Genomic DNA, 26,989 nt, shown 5'->3' with positions numbered 1-26,989 from the left:
TCAGGCGTGTGGCGGCGGCACCACGCCGAGGGTGTGGTCGTACTGGATAGGCTCAGGGACCTACTTGCTTGCATTGATGAACGTGTCCACCGTGTACGCGGCCGCCTCGGCGTCGGCATTGAGGACGCGGAAGCCCGACCACTTGACGCGACCGGCTGTGTCGGCACCGGCGCCGTCATTGCCGTATTCCAGGTATAAGATGGTCCTGGTGGTATCCTTGATGACCTTGTTCTTGTTCCAAGTGACCCAGCCGTTGGGGTTGACCACACGACTGAGATACGACTTGACGAAGGCGATGTGGGAGAAGTTCCGGTTGGGGCGGCCGAGGTAGGTCTCCACGCCGTCGAGGTCCACACCCGGTGCCGCTTCCACGGTGCACATGTGGAACGAGAAGTCGGACTCACGGCTAGCGTTGTTGCAGCCCTACGCCGTCAGCACATTGTGCTTGCCTTTCGGTGGGCGGCGCACCAGCAGCGGGCAGCTCTGGAACATGGCCTGGGCACTGCCAAACACAAATTAAGTCCATGGTGCCCTAGATCAAGGCCTGCAGGTAGAACTGGATCTCGTTCTCCGCGTACAAGGTGTCCTCATGACCTTCCATGCTGCACCGGTAGACGACCGACTTGTTCGAATTTGACCTTAGCGCCATGTCCTACCTTCTTTCCGGCCCTGCCATGTTTCTGATTGTCAGGTTTTGTTCTATGAAGCCATGACCCAAGGCATCTGCCGCAACAGCAACAAATTAATAGTTCTGATTTATAGTATGCATGCATGACAACTCAACTGCAGTGAAATATCGATCGCCAGTGTTACTCACTCACTGTCGTCGTCATGTTCATGGGGACACCTGTTGCATTGCTCTTGTTCCCCGTGATGACGGTGGCACCGACCCCATCGCCGATCAGCATCACGTTCCTTCTTGTTATGTGTAATATCCCAAAAAAATATTGCCAAAGGTTGATCTTCGGTGCGTGGTTGTGGGAAAAGGGTTGTGAAAGGGAAATAGGGTCAAACCTTTTTCCTAAATGATTTTGGTGGTTGAATTGCCCAACACAAATTATTGAACTAACTAGTTTGCTCTAGATTATGAGTTCTACAGGTGCCAAAGGTTCAACACAAACCAATAAAAAGTCCAAGAATGGGTTCAAATAAAAAGAGCAAAATACAACTGAAGGCTGCCCTGGTCTGGCGCACCGGACAGTGTCCGGTGCACCAAGGAGATCCTCTCTAAACTGCTCAGCTTCGGGAATTTGGGGAGCCACTCCGCTATAATTCACCGGACTGTTCGGTGTAACATCGGACTGTCCGGTGTGCCAGCGGAGCAACGGCTAACTGCGCCAACAGTCGTCTGCAAAAGTCTATAGTGAACAGTGAATAGTGCAACAGCGCGTGCAGAAGTCAGAGCATGCGCCAGAAGGCGCGCCGGACAGTGAACAGTGACTGTCCGGTGCACCACCGGACTGTCCGGTGGCCCCACTTGTCAGAGCTCCAACAGTAGAACCCTAACGGTTGGGTGACGTGGCTGGCGCACCGGACAGTGTCTGGTGCGCTATACGACAGCAGCCCCTCCCAACGGCCACTTTGGTGGTTGGGGCTATAAATACCCCCCAAACACCACATTTCAAGGCATCCAAGTTTTCAGCCAACACATTCAATACAAGAGCTATAACATTCAATACAAGACACAATTAGAGTGAATCAAAATCTCTCTAAGTCTCAATTCCACTCAAAGCAATAGTGACTAGAAGAGAGAGTTTTGTCGTGTTCTTTTGAGCTCTTGCGCTTGGATCGCTTTTCTTCTTCCTCATTTCTTGTTCCCATGTTTTACTGTAATCAAGGCAAGAGACACCAATTGTGTGGTGGTCCTTGTGGGGACTAAGTGTCCCGATTGATTGAGAAGAGAAGCTCACTCGGTCTAGGTGACCATTTGAGAGAGGGAAAGGGTTGAAAGAGACACGGTCTTTGTGACCACCTCAACAGGGAGTAGGTTTTCAAGAATTGAACCTCGGTAAAACAAATCACCGTGTCACACTCTTCATTTGCTTGTGATTTGTTTTTTCCCTCTCTTTCGGACTCGATTATATTTCTAACGCTAACCCCGGTTTGTAGTTGTGCTTAAAGTTTATAAATTTCAGATTCCACCTATTCACCCCCCTCTCTAGGCGACTTTCAATTGGTATCAGAGCCCGGTACTTCATTAGAGCCTAACCGCTCGTAGTTATGTTGGGAGATCATGCCAAGAAGGAGATGGTGACCGGCGAGAAGCCCGCTACAAGCCACGGGAAGGCTCCATCGGGAGAGTCCCGCAACAAGAAGAAGGAGGAATCACCTCCTCGCGTCAAGTCGCACTGGAGTGGCGACAAGAAGAAGAAAATGAAGAAAGTGGTCTACTACAAGACCGATTCTTCGTCGCCCTCCACCTCCGGCTCCGACGCACCATCTGTCACTTCTAAGCGCCATGAGCATAAGAAGTTTAGTAAGATCCCCCTACGCTACCCACGCATTTCTAAACGCACTCCTTTACTTTCCGTCCCACTAGGCAAACCACCCATTTTTAAGGGAGAAGATTATAACATGTGGAGTGATAAAATGAGGCACCATCTAACCTCACTCCACTCTAGTATTTGGGATATTGTTGAGTTTGGAGCGCTGGAACCATCCGTAGGGGATGAAGACTATGACTCGGACGAGGTTGCCCAAATCCGGCACTTCAACTCCCAAGCCACCACTATACTCCTCGCCTCTCTAGGTCGAGAGGAGTATAATAAGGTGCAAGGGTTGAAGAGTGTCAAAGAGATTTGGGATGTGCTCAAGACCACGCACGAAGGAGTTGAGGTGACCAAGATCACCAAGAGGGAAACGATCGAGGGGGAGCTCGGTCGGTTCATGCTCAACCAAGGAGAAGATCCGCAAGCCATGTACAACCGGCTAAAGACCTTGGTGAACCAAGTGCGCAACCTCGGGAGCACAAAATGGGATGACCATGAGATGGTCAAGGTTATTCTTAGATCACTCGTTTTTCTTAACCCTACTCAAGTTCAATTAATTTGTGGTGATCCTAGATATAAGCTAATGTCTCCTAAGGTGGTTATAGGAAAATTTGTGAGCTTTGAATTGATGATCAAAGGCTCCAAGAAAATCATCGAGCAAGGCGCCTCCTCCATACCCGAGGCACAACCCGTCGCATTCAAGGCAACAGAGGAGAAGAAAGAAGAGTCTACATCAAGTAGGCTTCCCATCGACGCCTCCAAGCTCGACAATGAGGAAATGGCGCTCATCATCAAGAGCTTCCGCCAAATCCTCAAGCAAAGGAGGGGGAAAGACTACAAGCCCTGCTCCAAGAAAGTTTGCTACAAGTGTGGTAAGCCCAGTCACTTTATAGCAAAATGTCCTATTTCTAGTGATAGTGACAGGGGCAACGACAAGAGGGGGAAGAAGAAGGAGAAGAAGAGATACTACAAGAAGAAGGGCGGTGATGCCCATGTTTGCCAGGAGTGGGACTCCGACGAGAGCTCCACCGACTCCTCCGACGACGAGGACACCGCAAACATCGCCATCAACAAGGGTCTTCTCTTCCCCAACGTCGGCCACAAGTGCCTCATGACAAAGGACAACAAGAAGAAGGTAAAATCTAGATCCTCCACTAAGTATGCAACTTCTAGTGATGAGGATAATTCTAGTGATGATAAGGATAACTTGCTAACTCTTTTTGCCAACCTAAACATGCAACAAAAAGAAAAATTGAATGAATTGATTAGTGCTATTCATGAGAAGGATGAACTCTTGGATAGCCAAGAGGACTTCCTAATTAAAGAAAACAAGAACCATGTTAAGGTTAAAAATGTTTATGTTCTAGAAATAGAAAAATGTGAAAAATTAACTAGTGAGCTAAGCACTTGCCATGACACTATCTCTAACCTTAGAAATGAAAATAGCAAATTAATTGCTAAGGTTGAGAAATCAAATGTTTGTGATAATTCAATTGTTAATCTTAGAAATGATAATGCTAGTTTAATTACTAAGATTGACATGTTGAATGAATCACTTGCTAGCCTTAAGGTTGAGAATGAAAAATTAATTGCTAAGGCTAAAGATTTAAATGCTTGCAATGATGTTATTTCCAATCTTAGAAATGAAAATGCCATGTTACTTGCTAAGATTGATGAACTAAATGTTTGCAAACCCTCTACATCTACTGTTAGTCATGTCTCTATTTGCACTAGATGTAGAGATGTCAATATTGATGCTATCCATGATCACATTGCAATGATTAAACAACAAAATGATCATATACCAAAATTAGATGCTAAAATTGTCGAGCATGAATTTGAGAATGAGAAATTTAAATTTGCTCGTAGCATGCTTTATAGTGGGAGACGCCTTGGCATTAAGGATGGCATTGGCTTCCAATAGGGAGGCAATGTCAAGCTCAATGCCCCTAAAAGATTGTCTAATTTTGTTAAGGGCAAAGCTCCCATGCCTCAGGATAACGAGGGCTATATTTTATATCCTATCGGTTATCCTGAGGACAAGATTAGGAGAATTCATGCTAAGAAGACTCATTCTGTTTCTCACCATGCTTTTATTTATAAGAATGAGGCTTCTAGCTCTAGGCGTTCTACCCATGTTAAAATGCCTAAGAAGAAATCTCCTATCGCATCAAATGATCATAACATTTCATTTAATCCTTTGATGCTTCATATGTGCTTACTAACAAATCAGGCAAAGTAGTTGCCAAATATGTTGGGGGCAAACACAAGGGTTCAAAGACTTGTGTTTGGGTACCCAAGGTGCTTGTTTCTAATGTGAAAGGACCCAAGACCGTTTGGGTACCTAAGAACAAGGCTAAATTTGTTTTGTAGGTTTGTGCATCCGGGGGCTCATGTTGGATCATTGATAGCGGGTGCACAAACCACATGACTGGGGAGAAAAGAATGTTCTCCTCCTATGAGAAAAATTAAGATCCCCAAAGAGCTATCACATTCGGGGATGGAAATCAAGGTTTGGTCAAAGGAATTGGTAAAATTGCTATATCACCTGACCATTCTATTTCCAATGTTTTTCTTGTAGATTCTTTAGATTACAACTTGCTTTTAGTTTCTCAATTATGCAAAATGGGCTACAATTATCTTTTTATAGATATAGGTGTTACTGTCTTTAGAAGAAGTGATGATTCAGTAGCATTTAAGGGAGTGTTAGAGGGTCAGCTATACTTAGTTGATTTTAATAGAGCTGAACTCGACACTTGCTTAATTGCTAAGACTAACATGGGTTGGCTCTGGCATCACTGACTAGCCCACGTTGGGATGAAGAATCTTCATAAGCTTCTAAAGGGAGAACACATTTTGGGACTAACAAATGTTCATTTTGAGAAAGACAGGGTTTGTAGCGCATGTCAAGCAGGAAAGCAAGTTGGTGTTCATCATCCACACAAGAACATCATGATGATTGACAGGCCGCTTGAGCTGCTCCACATGGATCTATTCGGCCCGATAGCTTACATAAGCGTCGATGGGAGTAAGTACTGTCTAGTTATTGTGGATGATTATTCTCGCTTCACTTGGGTGTTCTTTTTGCAGGAAAAATCACAAACCCAAGAGACCTTAAAGGGATTCTTGAGACGAGCTCAAAATGAGTTCGGCTTAGGGATCAAAAAGATTAGAAGCGACAATGGGACGGAGTTCAAGAACTCACAAATAGAAGGCTTTCTTGAGGAGGAGGGCATCAAGCATGAGTTCTCTTCTCCCTACACGCCACAACAAAATGGTGTAGTGGAAAGGAAGAATAGAACTCTACTTGACATGGCGAGGACCATGCTTGATGAGTACAAGACACCGGATCGGTTTTGGGCCAAAGCGATTAACACTGCCTGCTACGCCATCAACCGGTTATATCTACACCGAATCCTCAAGAAGACATCATATGAACTCCTCACCGATAAAAAGGCTAATGTGTCATATTTTAGAGTCTTTGGTAGCAAATGTTTCATTCTTGTTAAAAGAGGTAGAAAATCTAAATTTGCTCCTAAGGCTGTAGAAGGTTATTTACTTGGTTATGATTCAAACACAAGGGCATATAGAGTCTTTAACAAGTCCACTAGACTAGTTGAAGTTTCTTGTGACATTGTGTTTGATGAGACTAACAGCACTCAAGTAGAGCAAGTTGATCTTGATGAGCTAGATGATAAAGAGGCTCCGTGCGTCGCGCTAAGGAACATGTCCATAGGGGATGTGTGTCCTAAGGAATCCGAAGAGCCTCCACAAGCACAAGATCAACCTTCATCTTCCTCCATGCAAGCATCTCCACCAACCCAAGAAGAGGATCAAGCTCAAAACAATGAAAATGAAGATCAAGAGGATGAGCCATCTCAAGAAGAGAACAATGATCAAGGAGGAGATGACAATGATCAAGACAAGGAAGATGATCAGGGTCCAAGACCGCCACACCTAAGAGTCCACCAGGCGATTCAAAGAGATCACCCCGTGAACACCATCCTCGGCGATATTCATAAGGGGGTAACCACTCGATCTCGAGTCGCTCATTTTTGTGAACATTACTCTTTTGTTTCCTCTATTGAGCCACACAGGGTAGAGGATGCACTTAAAGATTCAGATTGGGTGCTGGCGATGCAAGAGCGCAGCTCAACAACTTCACGAGGAATGAGGTATGGCATTTGGTTCCACGTCCTAACCAAAATGTTGTAGGAACCAAGTGGGTGTTCCTCAAGAAGCAAGATGAGCATGGTGTGGTGACAAGGAACAAAGCACAACTTATGGCCAAGGGATATTCATAAGTCAAAGGTTTGGATTTTGGTGAAACATATGCACCTATAGCTAGGCTTGAGTCAATTTGTATATTACTTGCCTATGCTACTTACCATGGCTTTAAGCTTTATCAAATGGACGTGAAGAGTGCTTTCCTCAATGGACCAATCAAGGAAGAGGTCTATGTTGAGCAACCTCCTGGCTTTGAAGATAGTGAGTATCCTAACCATGTATATAAACTCTCTAAGGCGCTTTATAGGCTCAAGCAAGCCCCAAGAGCATGGTATGAATGCCTTTGAGATTTTCTTATCACTAATGGCTTCAAAGTTGGCAAGGCCGATCCTACTCTCTTTACTAAAACCATTGCAAAAGATTTGTTTGTATGCCAAATTTATGTTGATGATATTATATTTGGGTCTACTAACAAATCTACTTGTGAAGAGTTTAGTAGGATCATGGTTCAAAAATTCGAGATGTCTATGATGGGGGAGTTGAAGTATTTCCTAGGATTTCAAGTCAAGCAACTCCAAGAGGGCACCTTCATCAGCCAAACGAAGTACATTCAAGATATACTCACCAAGTTTGGAATGAAGGATGACAAGCCCATCAAGACACCCATGGGAACCAATGGGCATCTCAACCTCGACACGGGAGGTAAATCCGTTGATCAAAAGGTATACTGGTCGATGATAGAATCCTTACTCTATTTATGTGTATGTCGACCGGATATTATGCTTTTCGTATGCATGTGTGCAAGATTCCAAGCCGATCCTAAGGAAGTTCACCTTAGGGCCGTGAAGAGAATCTTGAGATATTTAGTTCATACATCTAAGTTTGGCCTTTGGTACCCCAAGGGATCCTCGTTTGATTTATTAGGATATTCCGATGCTGGTTGGGCAGGGTGTAAAATTGATAGGAAGAGCACATCAGGGACTTGTCAGTTTCTGGGGAGATCCTTGGTGTCTTGGGCTTCAAAGAAACAAAACTCAGTAGCTCTTTCTACCGCCGAAGCCGAGTACATTGCCGCAGGACATTGTTGCGCGCAATTGCTTTGGATGAGGCAAACCCTCAGATACTATGGCTACAAATTTAGCAAAGTCCCTCTCCTATGTGATAATGAGAGTGCAATCCGCATGGCGGATAATCCCGTTGAACACAGCTGCACTAAGCACATAGCCATTCGGTATCACTTTTTGAGAGATCACCAACAAAGGGGGGATATCGAGATAGCCTATATTAACACCAAAGATCAATTGGCTGATATCTTTACCTTAGATGAGAAAACCTTTACCAAACTTAGGAATGAGCTAAACATTCTTGATTCTCGGAACTTTGATTGATACTTTGCACAAATAGCTCATTTATATACCTTTGATCATATCTCTTTTATGTCTATGACTAATGTATTTTCAAGTGTATTCTTATGCTTAGTCATAGAAATGAAAGGGAAATGGAGTATTCGGCAAAGACGACGCTTCCACTCAACTCCATCGGTATTATCTACTCTTTGCCGGTATTCCGCATAGTTCTCCACTTTGGTATAATCTTTCACTCATATTTATTTGTTTGCCATTGGAGAGAAAGTAAAAGGGCTTATATTTCACTCAAAGTATCCGTTTTTGGCGATTCATGCCAAAGGGGGAGAAAGTATTAGCCCAAAGCAAAAGGATCGCACCACCACCAAATTTTAAAATGAAGTTTTCAAATTGATATCTTAATGTGTTTTCAAAAGGGGAGAAAGTATCTTCAAAAATTTGTAAAACCCTCTTGAACACTAAGAGGAGAATTTCATTGAGGGGGAGTTTTGTTCAAGTCAAAGGAAAAGCATTTGAAACAGGGGGAGAAAATTTCAAATTTTGAAAATACTTCTTTCAATCTTATTCATGTACCTTTGACTATTTGCAAAAAGTTTTTGAAAAAGAATTTTATAAAGAATTTCAAAAACAAAACTAGTGGTGCAATCGTGGTCCAAAATTTTAAATAAGAAGAAAACAATCCATGCATATCTAGTAGAAATAATATATTGGTTTAATTCCAAGCAACCTTTGCACTTACCTTATGCAAACTAGTTCAATTCATGCACTTATATTTGCTTTGGTTTGTGTTGGCATCAATCACTAAAAAGGGGGAGATTGAAAGGGAAATAGGGTCAAACCTTTTTCCTAAATGATTTTGGAGGTTGAATTGCCTAACACAAATTATTGAACTAACTAGTTTGCTCTAGATTATTAGTTCTACAGGTGCCAAAGGTTCAACACAAACAAATAAAAAGTCCAAGAAAGGGTTCAAATAAAAAGAGTAAAAGACAACCGAAGGCTGCCCTGATCTGGCGCACCGGACTGTCCGGTGTGCCACCAGACAAGTCCGGTGCACCAGGGAGATCCTCTCTGAACTGCTCAGCTTCGGGAATTTGGGGAGCCACTCCGTTATAATTCACCGGACTGTCCGGTGTAACACTAGACTGTCCGTTGTGCCAGCGAAGCAATGGCTAACTGCGCTAACAGTCGTCTACAAAAGTCTACAGTGAACAGTGAACAGTGCAACTGCGCGCGCAGAAGTCAGAGCAGGCGCCAGAAGGCGCACCGGACAGTGAACAGTGACTGTCCAGTGCACCACCGGAATGTCCGGTGGCCCCACTTGTCAGAGCTCCAACGGTCAAACCCTAACGGTTGGGTGACGTGGCTGGCACATCGGACTGTCCGGTGCGCCATACGACAACAGCCCCTCCCAACGGCCACTTTGGTGGTTGGGGCTATAAATACCCCCCAACTACCACACTTCAAGGCATCCAAGTTTTCAGCCAACACATTCAATACAAGAGCTATAGCATTCAATACAAGACACAATTAGAGTGAATCAAAATCTCTCTAAGTCCCAATTCCACTCAAAGCAATAGTGACTAGAAGAGAGAGTTTTGTCGTGTTCTTTTGAGCTCTTGCGCTTGGATCGCTTTTCTTCTTCCTCATTTCTTGTTCCCAAGTCAGTTGTAATCAAGGCAAGAGACACCAATTGTGTGGTGGTCCTTGTGGGGACTAAGTGTCCCGATTGATTGAGAAGAGAAGCTCACTCGGTCTAGGTGACCGTTTGAGAGAGGGAAAGGGTTGAAAGAGACCCGGTCTTTGTGACCACCTCAACGGGGAGTAGGTTTGCAATAACTGAACCTCGGTAAAACAAATCACCGTGTCACACTCTTCATTTGCTTGTGATTTGTTTTTGCTCTCTCTTTCGGACTCGATTATATTTCTAACGCTAACCGCGGCTTGTAGTTGTGCTTAAAGTTTATAAATTTCAGATTCCGCCTATTCACCCCCCTCTAGGCGAATTTCAGGTTGTGGGCCGTTGGATGCTAAGTCAGAGTCATCTGTGGCGTCGTTTCGTTTCTCTCGCAAAGATACCCTAGTGGTCACCCTTTCCCCCTTTTGCCCCTTCTTGGCCGCCCTCCTTTCTCCCCCACACACATGGCCACCCCTCCCCCTTTCCCCTTGGCTGGCCGCCCTCTCCTCCCATGGAAGCCCCTCTCCATGGCTTCCTCCTCCCTCTAGATCTCCCCCCACGTAGCAAGGATCGAGAAGAGGAGGAGCACATTGAATTGAAGTGGGAGAGAGGATCAAGGAGATGTTCTTCACCATCTATTCTTGAAGATTTTCTTGGGAAAAACCCTAGGTGGCTACACTCCAGATCATGCCTAGTACATTTCTTCTTCTTCGATGAAGGTGCTGGTTGCTCATCAAGGGAAGTGGGAAGTAGCAGCACATCCACCTTCACTCTCATAATAACGCTGCTTAGGCGCTGTCATGATTTAATTAGAAGCTTCTTGTCAAAGGATGTTTGTTTCTAACTAGTTATGCACACTGGTTAATTTAGTTCATGCCGTTATGGTTGTCTTCCCATTACTAGCAGATTATTAATGTCTATTATGTTTTCTTATCATGATATCTATTTATACTTTGTTGCTTCCCCGTTTATGCAATTTTCAAAGGAGATGCTGTCGAAATTTTATATACGAATGTTAGATGTGTAGTTTAGTAGCATTCTGGGGTGTTTATGGATCCCGAGGTGTTACAGTTGGTATCAAAGCTTAGGCTTTAGATTCTTGGCAATTTGAACATAAATTTGACACACTTGCACATATAGGAAGGGTATGGGTTCAAGTATCTTTGATATATATTAGTGTCTTTGAAGTGGAGATGACAATAATTTCACCCTTCCCTATTCCTTTACGATGATGTGGTAAGTTGTTTATGGCTTAATGCTTGATATAATTTATTTCTGAAATTTTGATATTGTTTTATTAATGTGGTTGATATCTGTAACACCCCCACTGATCCCACACAATGGATGTTACCAAATACCCTTCCCACTAAACTTATGCAACACAAGAAATGAAATAAAGAGAGAAAGTATTGCAAAATCCGGCAGCACCTCCCTTGAAAGAAGCATAACAAGGGGGGAACATAGAGTTCATACAGGATATAAAAGACAGATAATTCACGTAGTATAATCAAAATGCAAAAGTAGTAAAGCACATTCATGACCAAAAAAGATAGGTAACTCAGCCCACCCCAAAATCAGCTCAACTACCATGAAAGGCTAGAACCTAATAATTCCCTAGACTTGACCCTCCCTGATTAACAACATTATTAAGCAGTGGTTCCTTTATTAAAGGTGTAGTGGCCGTACTGCTACATCCCTTCTTTCCCAAAGCAGAAATCAGGTGCCTGCATTAGACAATGCAAGAGTGAGATGACACATCTCAGCAAGTAAACAGAGCAAACAACAATTGGACAATGTAAATCAACCGTGCTTAAACAACCACATAGTTCAAAACTTCCTTCTTGAATATTAATTTGCAGCAAATAAGCAAGTAACTAATTACTTAATGCCAAGATGAATCACAATGTAAAGATCCACACTATCCACATTCACATAATAGATTCCACACCTCTCCCATGAATGCACATGGCTATAGATGCAGTAATGACTTCTGCCTTCATATCTCAAAGGATATGAAGCTGCATCATACCTTTTCTCTGGCAACATATGATGCTCATTATACCAGTATGGTCAGACCATAAGATCGCAAAGAACTTCCATGTAATGGATGATGAATGCATTATGCATGCCAACAACATGAGTTCTTCCCAAATAAAATGTGGTAGACATATACTTCCACCCATTCCACATAATAAACCACATGGGTAACATGATCAAACCACAAACTCAACATATGTAATCAATAAAACATGAATATCTTCAAACAATGGTACTCAATTAGAAATATAAATACGAACACAAAAAGCACAAACATAATCAAGTATAAGACTCTTCACTCGACAGACGGAATAACCATCACTGTTTTACTTGCCTTCACCGGAAGTTTTGGGCAAATCCCTAAGTACGATCCGGAAGTCAACCACCTGTTTTTGACACACAACTTAGTGCACCAATTTCACATAATAAGCCTCATAAACAACGCCGCACCTACACACAATCTCAAACCCCGCCGCGGGTAACAATTCTCCCCACACCCACCAAACTGCAGCGGCGCTGCTTAACAATTTCATAACTTTAAAATTAAGACAGCAATGGTAACAAACAAAAACTCCAGAGGCATCTACATAAAATTCCCCACAAGTTTTGTATACAATTTGTAATTAAATTCCAACATCTAATTACCCAAAAACGGTCCACAAGATAAACCCTTCAATCTGTTTTTTTTTTCTCTTTTGGGCAGCGACATACCCGGATTCAAACAGTGATATCTTTTAAAATATAATTCTGAATCGAGCGCATGAGTACTTGTTGGAAAAGTAAGACAAAGCTCTACATGATTCTCATACTGATTATCACTAATTACTCACGAAAAATCCCCAGAAACTGCTAAAACGACTGCTGTTCGCCCACCTGAAAATCTGTTTTTTGGACAGCCACATATAGGGATTCAAACGGCGATATCTTTTAATTTATAACTCCGAATTGAGCGCATAAATACTCGTTGGAAAGGTATGTCAATGTTCTACATGATTCCCAAACTGATTCCCATTAATTTCTAAAGAAAAATTCTCAGAAACTGCTAGAACTACTGTTGTTTGCCCACCCACTAAAATTCTGGACAGCACCTCTACCAATTCGCATACGCAACATCTAATCAATTGGATTGCAGCACAAATGAACAAGAGATAAACATAAAAATCACCTTGGATTCTTCCCTTTCTCCTTCCTTCTTCCTCCCTCCAAACTCCAATTGAGATCGCCGCCACACGACGGAGAACCACGCGGGAGGGCTGCACCTTGGAGAGGGGGGGGGGGAGAAATGGGGGGCGGCTAGGGTTTTGGGTGGTGTGGCTGCAATGGTTTGAGGGCGGCTTGGGTTAAGGGGAGATTAGTGGGCCGGATAGAGGTTCACGGCCCAATTCGCCTACGCGATAGCTCCTGACCCCATCGCAAGCATATAGCCAAAGAAATTCTACTGTCCTACTGGTGAATGTTTTTCTTCCAAAATTTCCAAATCCCCAAAGCGCATCAACCGAATGGGAAAAAACAAAAACAACAAAAAAGAATAACCTCCAACTTCTCTTTTTTGCAAACCGGGTATCACACTCTACCCCCCTTAAAAAAAATTCAACCTCGAATTCTGACGCTTCTATCAGAACGACAAAAGGAATGATTAATGAATCAACAACACTTACCCACAATGAAAAGTTTTGGATAACTCTGCCGCATCAGCTCCTCAAGTTCCCAAGTAGCCTCACGCTCAGACTGATTAGACCACAAGACCTTAACATACTTGATTGATTTCTTCCTCAAAACACGCTCCAAGGATTCCAAGATACGCACCGGACGACACTCCAGAGTCAGATCCTACTGCACAACAATTGGTTCCATCTCGATCTGATGGTCCAGATCTCGCAAGAACTTCCTCAACATAGAGACATGAAATACTAGGTGTACCCCTGCCATGGAATCCGGCAGTTGCAAGCGATAAGCCAGGCTACCCACTCGGGCCAAGATAGTGAACGGTCCAATGTATCTCGGGCTAAGCTTTCCGGAGACACCAAACTGAACAACTCCTTTAGTAGGTGATACCCTGAGAAGGACCTAGTCAACCACTGCAAACTCCAAATCCCGCCTCCTCACATCAGCATAACTCTTCTGATGGCTCTGAGCGGCCAAAATATTCTGACGAATTTCCCAAACCTTCTCAGAAGTCTGCTGAACCCAATTAGGACCAACCAGGGATCTCTCTCCCAAAGTCTCCCATCACAGAGGGGAGATACACCGCCTGCCATATAAAGCCTCGAATGGTGCCATCTTGATGCTAGCCTGGTAGCTGTTGTTATAAGAAAACTCTGCCAAAGCAAGATGATCCTCCCAGCTACCCTTCCATGACAGCACACAAGAACGCAACATATCTTCCAAGGTTTGGATCGTTCGCTCTGACTGACCATCAGTCTGAGGGTGAAAAGCGACACTAAGTGAAAGCTTGGTGCCCAATGCACTGTGAAGACTCTCCCGGAATTTGGATACAAATTTGGAGTCTCCATCAGAAACAATGGACTTAGGTACCCCATGAAGCCTGACTACTTCCTTCATATACAAGGGAACCAAATCTGAAGCGAAATTTGTGGTCTTCATGGGAATAAAATGCGTAGACTTAGTCAAGCGATCCACTACCACCCATATAGCATCTCTGCCCCGAGGAGAACGAGGTAAACCCACCACAAAATCCATGGTGATAAGCTCCCATTTCCACTCCAGAATTTTCAATGGCTTCAGTAAACCTACAGGCCGCTTATGCTCAGCCTTCACGCGCTGACATACTTCACAGGCGGCCACATACTTCGAAACGTCAACCTTCATCCGCTTCCACCAGAAGTTTTGCTTCAAATCTCGGTACATTTTGGTTTCGCCAGGGTCAACGGTGTAAGGCGTTTTATGAGCTTCTCTCAAGATATCCATCTTCACCTCTGATTTCTGAGACACACAAAGACGGCCCTTGAAATGAACCAAATCATTCTCATCAATGGTGAACTCCCGGGGTTTACCATCACCAACCCTCTTTCGAGCTTCCTGCAATAGACGATCCTGCTGCTGAGCCGCACGCACTCTCTCCATGAGGGAGGATTGAATAAGCATCCGAGTCTCCTCACTAGCGGTGCCGACATAACACAAAGTGATCCACAAACGGTCGAGATCAGCGATCAACGACAAGGCCACTTTTGGAACCCCGGACTTGCTAAGGGCATCAGCCACTACATTAGCCTTCCCTGGGTGATAATGAACGGACAAATCATAATCTTTAATCAATTCGAGCCACCGACGCTGCCTCAAATTCAGCTCCTTTTGAGTAAAAATATACTTGAGACTTTTATGATCGGTGTAAATGTCACAAGCCTCGCCATAAAGATAATGCCTCCAAGACTTTAGAGCAAAAACCACTGCGGCCAATTCAAGATCATGAGTTGGGTAATTCCCCTCATGCTTCCTCAACTACCTTGAACCATAAGCAATCACTCTGCCTTCCTGCATCAACACATAGCCAAGACCAATATGCGAAGCATCCGTATAAACTATGAAACGCTTACCACTCTCAGGCAAAGCTAGGATAGGGGTGTCCACCAACTTGCTCTTCAGTGTCTGATAACTGACCTCGCAATCGTTGGACCAGATGAAGAGAACACCCTTCTCCAAGAGTCTAGTCAAAGGCTTAGCAATGCTAGAAAAATTTGGTACAAAGCGCCGATAATATCCAGCGAGCCCCAAGAAACTTCGGATTTCAGAGACACTAGAGGGTCTCTTCCACTCCACCACAGCCGCAACATTCTTGGGATCAACCGCAATGCCCTGCTGATTAATCATGTGCCCAGGAAAGCCACTTCGAACAGCCAAAAGGCACACTTCTTCAACTTGCCGTAGAACTGGTTCTTCCTTAGGGCACCTAGAACGAGATGGAGATGCTGCTCATGCTCAGCCTCGGTCTTTGAATAAATCAGAATATCATCCAGGAACACGACCACAAAGTCGTCCAGGAATTCATGCAACATCTTATTCATTGTTTCCATAAAAGCAGCAGGGGCATTAGTTAAGCCAAAAGACATGACTATGAACTCATAATGCCCATACCTGGTGCAAAAAGCGGTCTTCTCAATATCCTCCTCACGAATCCTCAGTTGATGATAACCAGAGTTCAAATCAATTTTGGAGAACACCTGGGCACCCCTCAACTGTTCAAAGAGAACCTCAATACGGGGTAGCGGATATTTATTCTTGATTGTCACTTGGGCCCTGTTTGGCACAGCTGCTGCTTGTTGAAAAAGCAGCTTATCTGAGAAGCTGATGAAAGGCAGCTTCTGCTTGTTGGCTGCTTTTAGTGTATTCTGAGAAGCAGCTGAACTAATAAGCTGCTGTAGAAGCTGGCTGTTTGGCAGGACTTCTGCTTAAATTTGTGAAGAAGCTGAAAATAAGCTGTGCCAAACAGGGCCTTGATTCAAAGCACGATAATCTGCACATAGCCTCTTGCTTTTATCTTTCTTCTCAACAAACAATACTGGGGAAGCCCATGGCAACCTGCTAGGCCTAATGAAACCCTTAGCCAGCAGATCATCCAATTGCCGCTTCAATTCAACCTGCTCCTTTGGAGCCATCCGATATGGTGCCTTATGAATAGGCTGTGTACCCAGAATCAGCTTGATTTCAAAAGCTGCATCGCGCTTCGGAGGAATGCCTGGAAGCTCTGCCGGAAACACGTCAGCAAAGTCACACACCACACGGATGTCCTGCATCCGCAAGGCAGCCTCACCCTCCACCACCATGGACAAAAAGATTCCCGACTTCCTTGACCGGCGATCCGAAAGCAATTGCGCCAGTAAGGATAACGTGAATTTTGGGGAACTTCCCAAGAATACCACCTCCCTATCCGACGGCGCCTGCAACAACACTGTCTTCCAAAAACAGGATATAACTGCATGATACTGAGAAAACCAATCCATCCCCAAGATAACATCGAATGCCCCCAAGGAAATCACAACAAGATTGGCCAAAAAGACCTCATCATCAAGAATGACGGAACACCCCTGACAAACTGAACAGCTACTAATGGGGCCATTAGCAGAACTAACCAAAATTGGGTGACCCAACCTCTCCACCGAAAGACTAGCCCGTGACACAAAATTCTCCGAAACAAATGAATAGCTAGCGCTAGAGTCAAAAAGAGCATGGGCCACAAACGAATCAACTGAAACTATACCTGTCACCACGTCTCCTTGATCTCTGCCATCCACAGCGGGTAGCACATAAGCTCCAGAAATACCCACAGAAGAGGAAGCTCCCGGAGTGAAATTAATAGAAGAACCCCATTGAGCCGCCGGGTGAGGTAGACGCGGAGCTCCAAACTGAGACGGCATAGGAGTAGTCGGTGCAGGAGTAGGCGCAGCCAGATACTGAGGAAAACCCTGCACCGGCACGAACTTAGAAGTCCCAGGCACATAAAACTGTTGTGGAGGAAGTGGAACTGAAAACTGCTGCTCAGCACTTGACATCATGTTGATAGTTCCCTGAGAAGAGGAGGAAGTCACCGGCTCCCATTTGAGCTTCCCATTAGGATTCCTCCTACACACCACATCCTTGTGGTCCTGACAGCAGATAGAACACCTGCCACTCCACTGGCCCTCTGCATGGTGATGTGCATCACCACAACAAAAACACACCAGCCCCAGCTCGAGCTTAGGAACAGCCCAAAACCTCGGAGTACTTCCTCCAGAAGTACCCGAGTTAGAAGATTTGCCACGGTAAGGATGGTGGCGCTGATGCTGAGACTTGCCCCTCTTGTGGGCTGGACCTCCAGTGTTGCCCCTCCTCGCGTCCTGGCCACGAGGCTGATCAACACCCGAAGACTTTTGCGACTCCATGGTATACTGGTGCTGCATCTCCACACCTAGTGCCTGCTCCACTGTAGTATGGAAGTCCACCAACGAAAAGGCTCCCAAGGCATGTCTGATAGAAGGTTTCAGGCCCTGACGGAACTGGCTCGCCTTCACCATCTCATTATAAGCCACATGAGGGACAAAGCGGACCATCTTGTTGAAGCCCACTTCATACTCTGTGATAGACTTCTTCTCTTGCTTGAAAGACGACAAATCAATCTTCATTTTCTCTAGGAAGGTGACCGGGTAGAACCCCCTTTCAAACTGCCTAATGAAGACATCCCAAGACAGGACTCCTCGTGAGAAGGAGTGCGCTGCCTACACGCCTCTCCTCCAAATTTGAGCCTCTCCCTTCAGCAGCAGTGTGCCGAAGCAAACACGATCACCATATACAATCTCAAAGGCATTCATCTTATCCTCCACGTAAGTTAGCCAATCCGCCACCTCGACCGGAGTACCACTGCCATCAAAAGTATCCAGCTTCATGCCCATCCACTGCATCAGAGAAAGACCACTGACTGGAAGAGGCACCTCGGCCTCACCACCTGGAGCAGCACCCGCAGGGACAGCGCCCCCGGGCACTCCTCCACCACCAGCACCCTGAGCAGCACCCGCAGGGGCAACAGGAATAGCTTGCCTCAGAAGGGCCAACTCCTGCTGCATGGCCTGCATCGTGGCTAACATTGCCGCCAGACTCATCGAGTCCCCACTAGGAACTTGCGAACTACCCAAGACCTACGAGGCGGCATAGCTGCAGCCACAGGGGTGGGAATAATAAGTAAATAAGATTGGCATAACATTTCTTCAGATAATGTCAAACTAGCAGAGACAATAACATACATATCAGTAGTAAAGCAGAAAACCCATCCTACATGTGTGGTGTGTCAATTTATTGTTATTCCACTTGCTAGGACCTACAGCCTATCCCTTTGATACCAACTGTAACACCCCCACTGATCCCACACAATGGATGTTACCAAATACCCTTCCCACTAAACTTATGCAACATAAAAAATGAAATAAAGAGAGAAAGTATTGCAAAATCCGGCAGCACCTCCCTTGAAAGAAGCATAACAAGGGGGGAACCTAGAGTTCATACAAGATATAAAAGACAGATAATTCATGTAGTATAATCAAAATGCAAAAGTAGTAAAGCACATTCATGACCAAATAAAAGATAGGTAACTCAGCCCACCCCAAAATCATCTCAACTACCATGAAAGGCTAGAACCTAATAATTCCCTAGACTTGACCCTCCCTGATTAACAACATTATTAATAAGCAGCAGTGGTTCCTTTATTAAAGGTGTAGTGGTCGTACTGCTACATCCCTTCTTTCCCAAAGCAGAAATTAGGTGCCTGCATCAGACAATGCAAGAGTGAGATGACACATCTCAGCAAGTAAACAGAGCAAAAAACAATTGGACAATGTAAACCAACCATGCTTAAACAACCACGTAGTTCAAAACTTCCTTCTTGAGTATTAATTTGCAGCAAATAAGCAAGTAACTAATTACTTAATGCCAAGATGAATCATAATGTAAAGATCCACACTATCCACATCCACATAATAGATTCCACACCTCTCCCATGAATGCACATGGCTACAGATGCAGTAATGACTTCTTCCTTCATATCTCTAAGGACATGAAGCTGCATCATACCCCTTCTCGGACAACATATGATGCTCATTGTACCGGTGCGGTCGGACCATAAGATCACGACGAACTTCCATGCAATGGATGATGAATGCATTATGCATGACAACAACATGAGTTCTTCCCAAATAAAATGTGCGAGACATATACTTCCACCCATTCCACATAATAAACCACATGGGTAACATGATCAAACCACAAACTCAACATATGTAATCAAAAAAACATGAATATCTTCAAACAATGGTACTCAATTAGAAATATGAATACGAACACAAATAGCACAAACATAATCAAGTATAAGACTCTTCATTCTAACCATTACTGTTTTACTTGCCTTCACCAGAAGTTTTGGGCAAATCCCTAAGTACGATCCGGAAGTCCATCACCTGTTTTTGACACACAACTTAGTGCACCAATTTCACATAATAAGCCTCACAAACAACACCGCACCTACGTACAATCTCAAACCCCACCGCGGGTAACAATTCTCCCCACACCCACCAAACTGCAGCGGCGCTGCTTAACAATTCCATAACTTTAAAATTAAGACAGCAGTGGTAACAAACAAAAACTCCAGAGGCATCTACATAAAATTCCCCACAAGTTTTATATACAATTTATAATTAAATTCCAACATCTAATTACCCCAAAACGGTCCACAAGGTAAACCCTGCAATCTGTTTTTTTTCTCTTTTGGGCAGCGACATACTCGGATTCAAACAGCGATATCTTTTAAAATATAATTCTGAATCGAGCGTATAAGTACTTGTTGGAAAAGTAAGACAAAGATCTACATGATTCTCTTACTGATTATCACTAATTACTCACGAAAAATCCCCAGAAACGGCTAAAACTACTGCTGTTTAAACACCTGAAAATCTGTTTTTTTGGACAGCCACATACCCGGATTCAAACGGCGATATCTTTTAATTTATAACTCCGAATTGAGCGCATAAATACTCGTTGGAAATGTATGCCAAAGTTCTACATGATTCCCAAACTGGTTCCCATTAATTTCCCACGAAAAATTCCCAGAAACTGCTAGAACTACTGTTGTTCGCCCACCCACTAAAATTCTGGACATCGCCTCTACCAATTCGCATACGCAACATCTAATCAATTGGATTGCAGCCAAATGAACAAGAGATAAACATAAAAATCACCTTAGATTCTTCCCTTTCTCCTTCCTTCTTCCTCCCTCCAAACTCCAATTGAGATCGCCGCCACACAACGGAGAACCACGCGGGAGGGTTGCACCTTGGAGAGGGGGGAAGAAATGGGGGGCGGCTAGGGTTTTGGGTGGTGTGGCTGCAATGGTTTGAGGCAGGAGGACATGGGAGGGGGCGGCGGCCAAGGGTTAGGGGAATGGAGAAGGGCGGCTGCACAAGGAGAGGGGGTTAGGGGGAGGGCGGTTAAGGGGAGATTAGTGGGCCGGATAGAGGTTCACGGCCCAATTCGCCTACGCGACCGCTCCCGACCCCGTCACAAGCATCTAACCAAAGAAATTCTACTGTCCTACTGGTGAATGTTTTTCTTCCAAAATTTCAAAATCCCCAAAGCGCATCATCCGAATGGGAAAAAAACAAAAACAACAAAAAAGAATAACCTCCAACTTCTCTTCTTTGCAAACCGGGTATCACAATATCGCTGGTCATTTGTGAGATTGAAGTTGTTAGTATGCTTGTGATATACAAGTATGCCTATTTTGTTTTCACCATGTTTTTAATCGTTGAGTTTTATTACAATAATATTGTTATATATGCTTGATTGAGGATGTTTCTAAGAGGAGTGTGAATTGCGTGTTTTGGGGTACAAGGTAATCATCAATTTGAATTTAAGTTGTTGAGTGGTTGGTGGATAGCTCCAACTATCTTTGCAAAGAATGATTGTTTATGTCGAGAAACCAGTTCTGAAAGAAATGAATATTGGTACTTTTATATGGATTTTGGGGGAAGTCTTTACATAGCCAAAATGGCTTACATGTCTCTCTCCTATCGTGTGTTTTAGTAGCCACAAAGCCTAGATGTGGTTTAAAGTGGTTGCATGTTAGTCTTGCTAATTGTAGAATAAAATCTTTGATTTTCTTGATCCATTGATTATGTATTAATACGTTGAGGATCTGATGGTTCTCTCCCCAATGCATGTTTGTGGAGCCATTGTTGGACCACTTATCTATTGGTTTGAATGAAGTCATTGCCTATCCTAGAATTGGTTGTGTGTGGTTAGTCACCTATTCCTAAATGATGTGGTTTTTACATCATCTTGAGATGTTTGCCAAATGTGTGAAGGATTACGGGGTTAGTATTGACCCTTTAGGTCTGGTACTTTGAGTGCATCATATGATAGAATGAAATGTAAGTTTCTGAACTACAGTAGATGAAGACTTATATTATGTGTAGGTTAACCTTACTAGTTGGATATTTTTCTTAGTTGAGATGTTGGATGAAGTATAGTGACATGGGTTAAGCAAGTATTGTGTTGTTGTTAGGCTGTCAGTGCTCTATGTAGAGTTTTTGGCATTTTTTCGATGAACTGCGCCGCGCAAAATGTTATTGGCTCCTTGTTGGCTTTATTGCTCCATTAGTTCTGTAGATTTTCTCCCTTTTGGTGGGGTGCAAAGTATGTTAGATTACATTATTATCTTTTCATTATGGCAAGAACAATGTTTAGGAAGATTAGGAGTTTTGTTTCAATAGAACTACTTGTTTCGTGGTGCTGTGAGGTGAGGTGTTTGATCTTCTTATACATTCATCTGGTGTGGATGTTTCACCATTGAATTAAAATGAATTGTTGAAGTTGGTAAAGGTTGTGTTTACTGCATATTACCCCTTCATAAAAGAGTGTCGTTTCAATACATTGATGCTGATGTATGGCTGCATCCAAATTCGATGTTGTGAAATCGTAGTGTTGATTGCATCTATGACTTGGTTTGAGCTTCATTACATGTTGGTTCATGCTTGATGTTAGGTGGTGTATTTTCCTTAGACAATTAGTCGAGGTAGAAGTTCTTGTGTTAATTAAGACCAATAATGGACCCATGTTTTGAATGGTGTTGCTATATGGGGTACCTTGGATGTTTTGTTGGAGTGGTCGAATTCGAGGACTAATTCTTTTTAAGGGGGGTAGATTGTAATATCCCAAAAAAATGTTGCCAAAGGTTGATCTTCGGTGCGTGGATGTGGGAAAAGGGTTGTGGGCCGTTGGATGCTAAGTCAGAGTCATCTATGGTGTCGTTTCGTTTCTCCCGCAAAGAAACCCTAGTGGTCACCCTTTCCCCCTTTTGCCCCTTCTTGGCTGCCCCCCCTTTCTCCCCCCACACACTTGGCCACCCCTCCCCCTTTCCCCTTGGCTGGCCACCCTCTCCTCCCATGGAAGCCCCTCTCCATGGCTTCCTCCTCCCTCTAGATCTCCCGCCACGCAGCAAGGATCGAGAAGAGGAGGAGCACGTTGAATTGAAGAGGGAGAGAGGATCAAGGAGGTGTTCTTCACCATCTATTCTTGAAGATTTTCTTGGGAAAAACCCTAGGTGGCTACACTCCAGATCATGCCTAGTACATTTCTTCTTCTTCGATGAAGGTGCTGGTTGCTCATCAAGGGAAGTGGGAAGTAGCACCACATCCACCTTCACTCTCATAATAACGCTGCTTAGGCACAGTCATGATTTAATTAGAAGCTTCTTATCAAAGGATGTTTGTTTCTAACTAGTTGAGCGCACTGGTTAATTTAGTTCATGCCATTATGGTTGTCTTCCCATTACTAGCAGATTATTAATATCTATTATGTTTTCTTATCATGATATCTATTTATACTTTGTTGCTTCCCCGTTTATGCAATTTTCAAAGGAGATGCTATCGAAATTTTATATACGAATGTTAGATGTGTAGTTTAGTAGCATTCTGGGGTGTTTGTGGATCCCGGGGTGTTACATTATGTTTACGGTCTCGTCGTAGACGCTAGCGAGCACATGCACAACGTACTTGTCCTCCACTTCCTTGGCTTCTTGTGGTGCTAGTGCGGTATTCAAGGCTGCATGGATGCTGGTGTAGCAAGGCGGCAGAGCAGCAACGCCGCCGCACCGCTTCACCACGACAGCATCCGCACGCGGAGGTCAGCTCCTCGGCGGATCAATGACGTTGGACAGGCAGATGAGAACGGCTGCGTGGTCGCCGTGGTTACCACGGCCAGCAGGCAGCTTCTGCCTCGTCTCCGCGCTGCCGCTTGCAACGACAACCAGCGCAGCGAGCAGCAGGGCCACCGCCATGGCCAGGCCCAGGCCGCACCTCCTCACACCGCCTACCATCCCCTAAAGCTGCGATCAATCTGATCTGATGTGATGGTACACTAGCTCCTAACCTTACACACTTACCTTTGTGCGCGTCTTCGCTGGCTAACACCAGCAGCATCCCATATATATAGGCCCGACCCTCCCTGCCCGATCAAGCCATAAGCCTGCATGTGCCCATGACGAGAAGCCGGCGCGGGGCAAGAATAATGGATCAGGGAAGAAGGGCCCTTCATGTCAGCCTCCTAGTAGTTTAGTAAAGGAAAATGTTCCCCCAAACGATCTTGGATGATAAAACCACCAACATAAAAGTTGTGGATCTCGAAAAGTTATGAAACTTTTTAGTTGACAACTTTTTTATTTGAAATCATCTCTGCTCTCAAAAATTACATTCAAAATTTTAAAATTCAAAATGCAAATTTTTATTACTTTATATATTCTTGGATGTTGTTCATTCAACCGTAGATATTTCTACTTTTATCATAAGGTTAAATAACTTTCTAGAACTGTTGCAAGGGGTGCAATACATCTAAGATTCTTCATAGAGAGATGAAACAACTTGGATGCCCGTCGTGATCCATCCTACTATTATTGCTGGCCTTTTTTTTACCAAATAAATTGTCTATATGTTATTTGTTACACTTCTATTCTTTCTTTTGAAGAGACATGTGCATACATTGTCGTGTGGTAGTGCCTAACAAATGATTTTCATAACGGTAACTCCAATTCACAGTTTGATATTACTTTTATGAGCATTTGTTGCACCCTCAGTGTTAATACAACAGATATTAGTGAAGAGCAGCAACTCAACATTGTATGTTTTAAAATAGCCTCTGAGACATCTGCAGTATGTTGTCTTTATTTTAATATGGTTACACATTGTGCATGGTGTGCGTGAAATTGAGGCAATAGGTGGTTGTTCCAAAGCATCTACTTGTCATGAGATGATGAGCTACACTTGTGGAGCCCTAAAGACTTATATGCCTGGAATTCCAGGTTGAGGTGCTTATTGATTGTGTACGCAACCCTGCTCTCTTAATTGGGAGCTCAATGAATAGGTATTTGATCTTGATGTCATCCCCTTCTACATGTCATTTTAGATTAAAATATCATGTTCTTTGCTGACAGTGTCATGATTACTTTTTAGATTTTAAGGCTAAAGGCAGAGCTTGCGAAATCATCAAGTGACCCTGAAACTTTCCTTTTAGAGGCTCTTCGTTCTATTGCCTATTCTGGTGCTTTAGCAAACCCACTAATCACGATAGAATGTTCAGCTAGCAGATTGAATGCAGATGTCATGGAGAAATTTATTCTTGTGATTTATTTGTTTTATGTATTTTGTCATGTTTGGTTATTTTATACCGGCCTTTAGGTTGTATTAACAAAGGCTCAAGAAGGATGAGGCTTCTAGGAAAATCAGTTGAGAATGAATGTGGAAAGATAGACCGTCTGATGGAGTTCTACACAAGGAAAATTGTGCTAAAATTTCGATGCTTGGTTACGAAAGAGGTGGATGAGGAGGCATCCATTTGCACATTGCTTGGGTGGTGAGTTTCCTCGGTGCTTCAATGTAAAAAATAATTAAAAATCCTACATGGTTTTTGTCACCCTAAGTAAAGTTTCACCTAATTGGTTATTACTGAACGATGTTCATTAGTTCTCGATTATTACTGAAGTCCGCTCAATAATTATCGGTTGGGTAGACTGACAAATAGCGATGGTATATATATATATATATATATATATACACCCAATTGGTTATTACTAAAATATCTTCATTAGTTTTAGGTGCAGTTGTGGTTAAGTGTAGTCTAGGTTCTAGGTGGATGTTCAACTTAACAGTCTCCATCGAAACACTTATATATCAAACGTTTGAGATGATAAGAACATTTTTAGTGTGACTTAGCACTTGGTGGGGATTGTTGGATTAATGTGGGCTTGGCCCAAATTAATATTCAATAATAGTCAATGTTAAAGGTCCACTTTAATGCTATGGTGTACTAATATTTTAGTACCATACCGGAAGTTCAAAGGACAAATCAATTAACTTAGATAGGTAGACCATTGGTGTATCTATTGATAAGCTGAGAAAAGGATGGAGGACTACCCAATCGTGCGCTGGCGCCGCCGGCCGAGCCGGGCCGTGGCTCGTGGTAAATCGGACCTTAGTCCGAATATTTCTTTCTAACGATTGCGCATTTTGCCTAGAGTAATGACCAGTCGTTTCCTATCTTATGGCTAGTAACAGACGTCTCTTATGGTACATCGGTTTCAGGCTGGCTGTAATGGCTGTCAGTTTCTGACTCTGATGGCGACCGTTATAGTCTGTTCCACTCCCACTGCGCGTGTATAAATACGGAGGAGGCGGACGCTCTTCTAGTAACGCGAACAGTCTCTCAGACGCGTTGCACACAGCCCATTCCCGTCCCACCATCTGTGAGCACAAAGAGAGTGGGAGAGTAGGCCTCCGAAATCGCTGTTCATTGAGCTACACTTGCACGAGTGTGCGGGCAATTAGGTTTTTGGGGAGCATACTCGCGACTGCTCGCTCCATCCGCTCGACCAACGATGATCCGGTTCTTCGTCGTCGACACCGTTCGAGGGACTGCACTGCATACATTTGCCTGCATCGACTGCATACGACTAAATCGAACATACACACGAGATGTCTCGTGTGAATAGAGCCAATGATGTCTTGAGCATTGGTCCCTCCGCAGGGTACATTATGTTATTAGTGATTGTGCATGTTTTACTGTTGTTTACTGCTTATGCGAGTAGTAGTACACACATGCACATATACATGTCATCACATACATCACACTGGTTTTCTGGATTAAATTAAAACTGATAATGACAATATAATATATAAGGATATAATAAAAATTAAAGTCTTTGTTTAACATATATTAATTTCGTCGGGAACTAATAATTAAGTAATTAAATTAATGTTGATCGATCCGATCCAATCCGTGCCTAGAACTTGAACTAGCTAGCTAGCTAGCAGGGCTGGCCGGCCCTCTATATAGTGAGAGCAGCAGACATATATATCTCTCAACCAGAGGACGCGAGATCGAAAAGAATCCCTGCCCAACAACAGCTATGATGAGTGTTCACTTTTTTGTTTGTTGCCGGCCGGTCCTCCATATTCATAAGACCTAACAGATAACAATCCCTCTCCTCTCACATTCCTATCACCACCACTTCCCTCTCTCGCCTAGCATTGTTCTGGCCGGCCAACTGCACTCTAGCTATACCCAACCATATCTTGCTGCTCCATCTTGGTTGAGCACTGGATCGTCGGATGGGCAGGCTGGCCTGCACCGCTTCGGCCATCGACATTGCGGTGGCCGCCGCCTATGCC

At 43.8% G+C, this 26,989-nt stretch overlaps 1 pseudogene; it reads right to left on the bottom strand.

Annotated features, from left to right (window-relative positions):
• Positions 1-23,646, bottom strand: LOC118476863 (putative pectinesterase/pectinesterase inhibitor 38; annotated as a pseudogene).
• Between the last annotated feature and the right edge of the window lie 3,343 nt (positions 23,647-26,989).

Source organism: Zea mays, chromosome 4 (genome assembly GCF_902167145.1).
Source record: "Zea mays cultivar B73 chromosome 4, Zm-B73-REFERENCE-NAM-5.0, whole genome shotgun sequence".
Classification (NCBI taxonomy): Eukaryota; Viridiplantae; Streptophyta; class Magnoliopsida; order Poales; family Poaceae; genus Zea; species Zea mays.
This window is presented reverse-complemented; position numbering and strand designations above follow the sequence as displayed.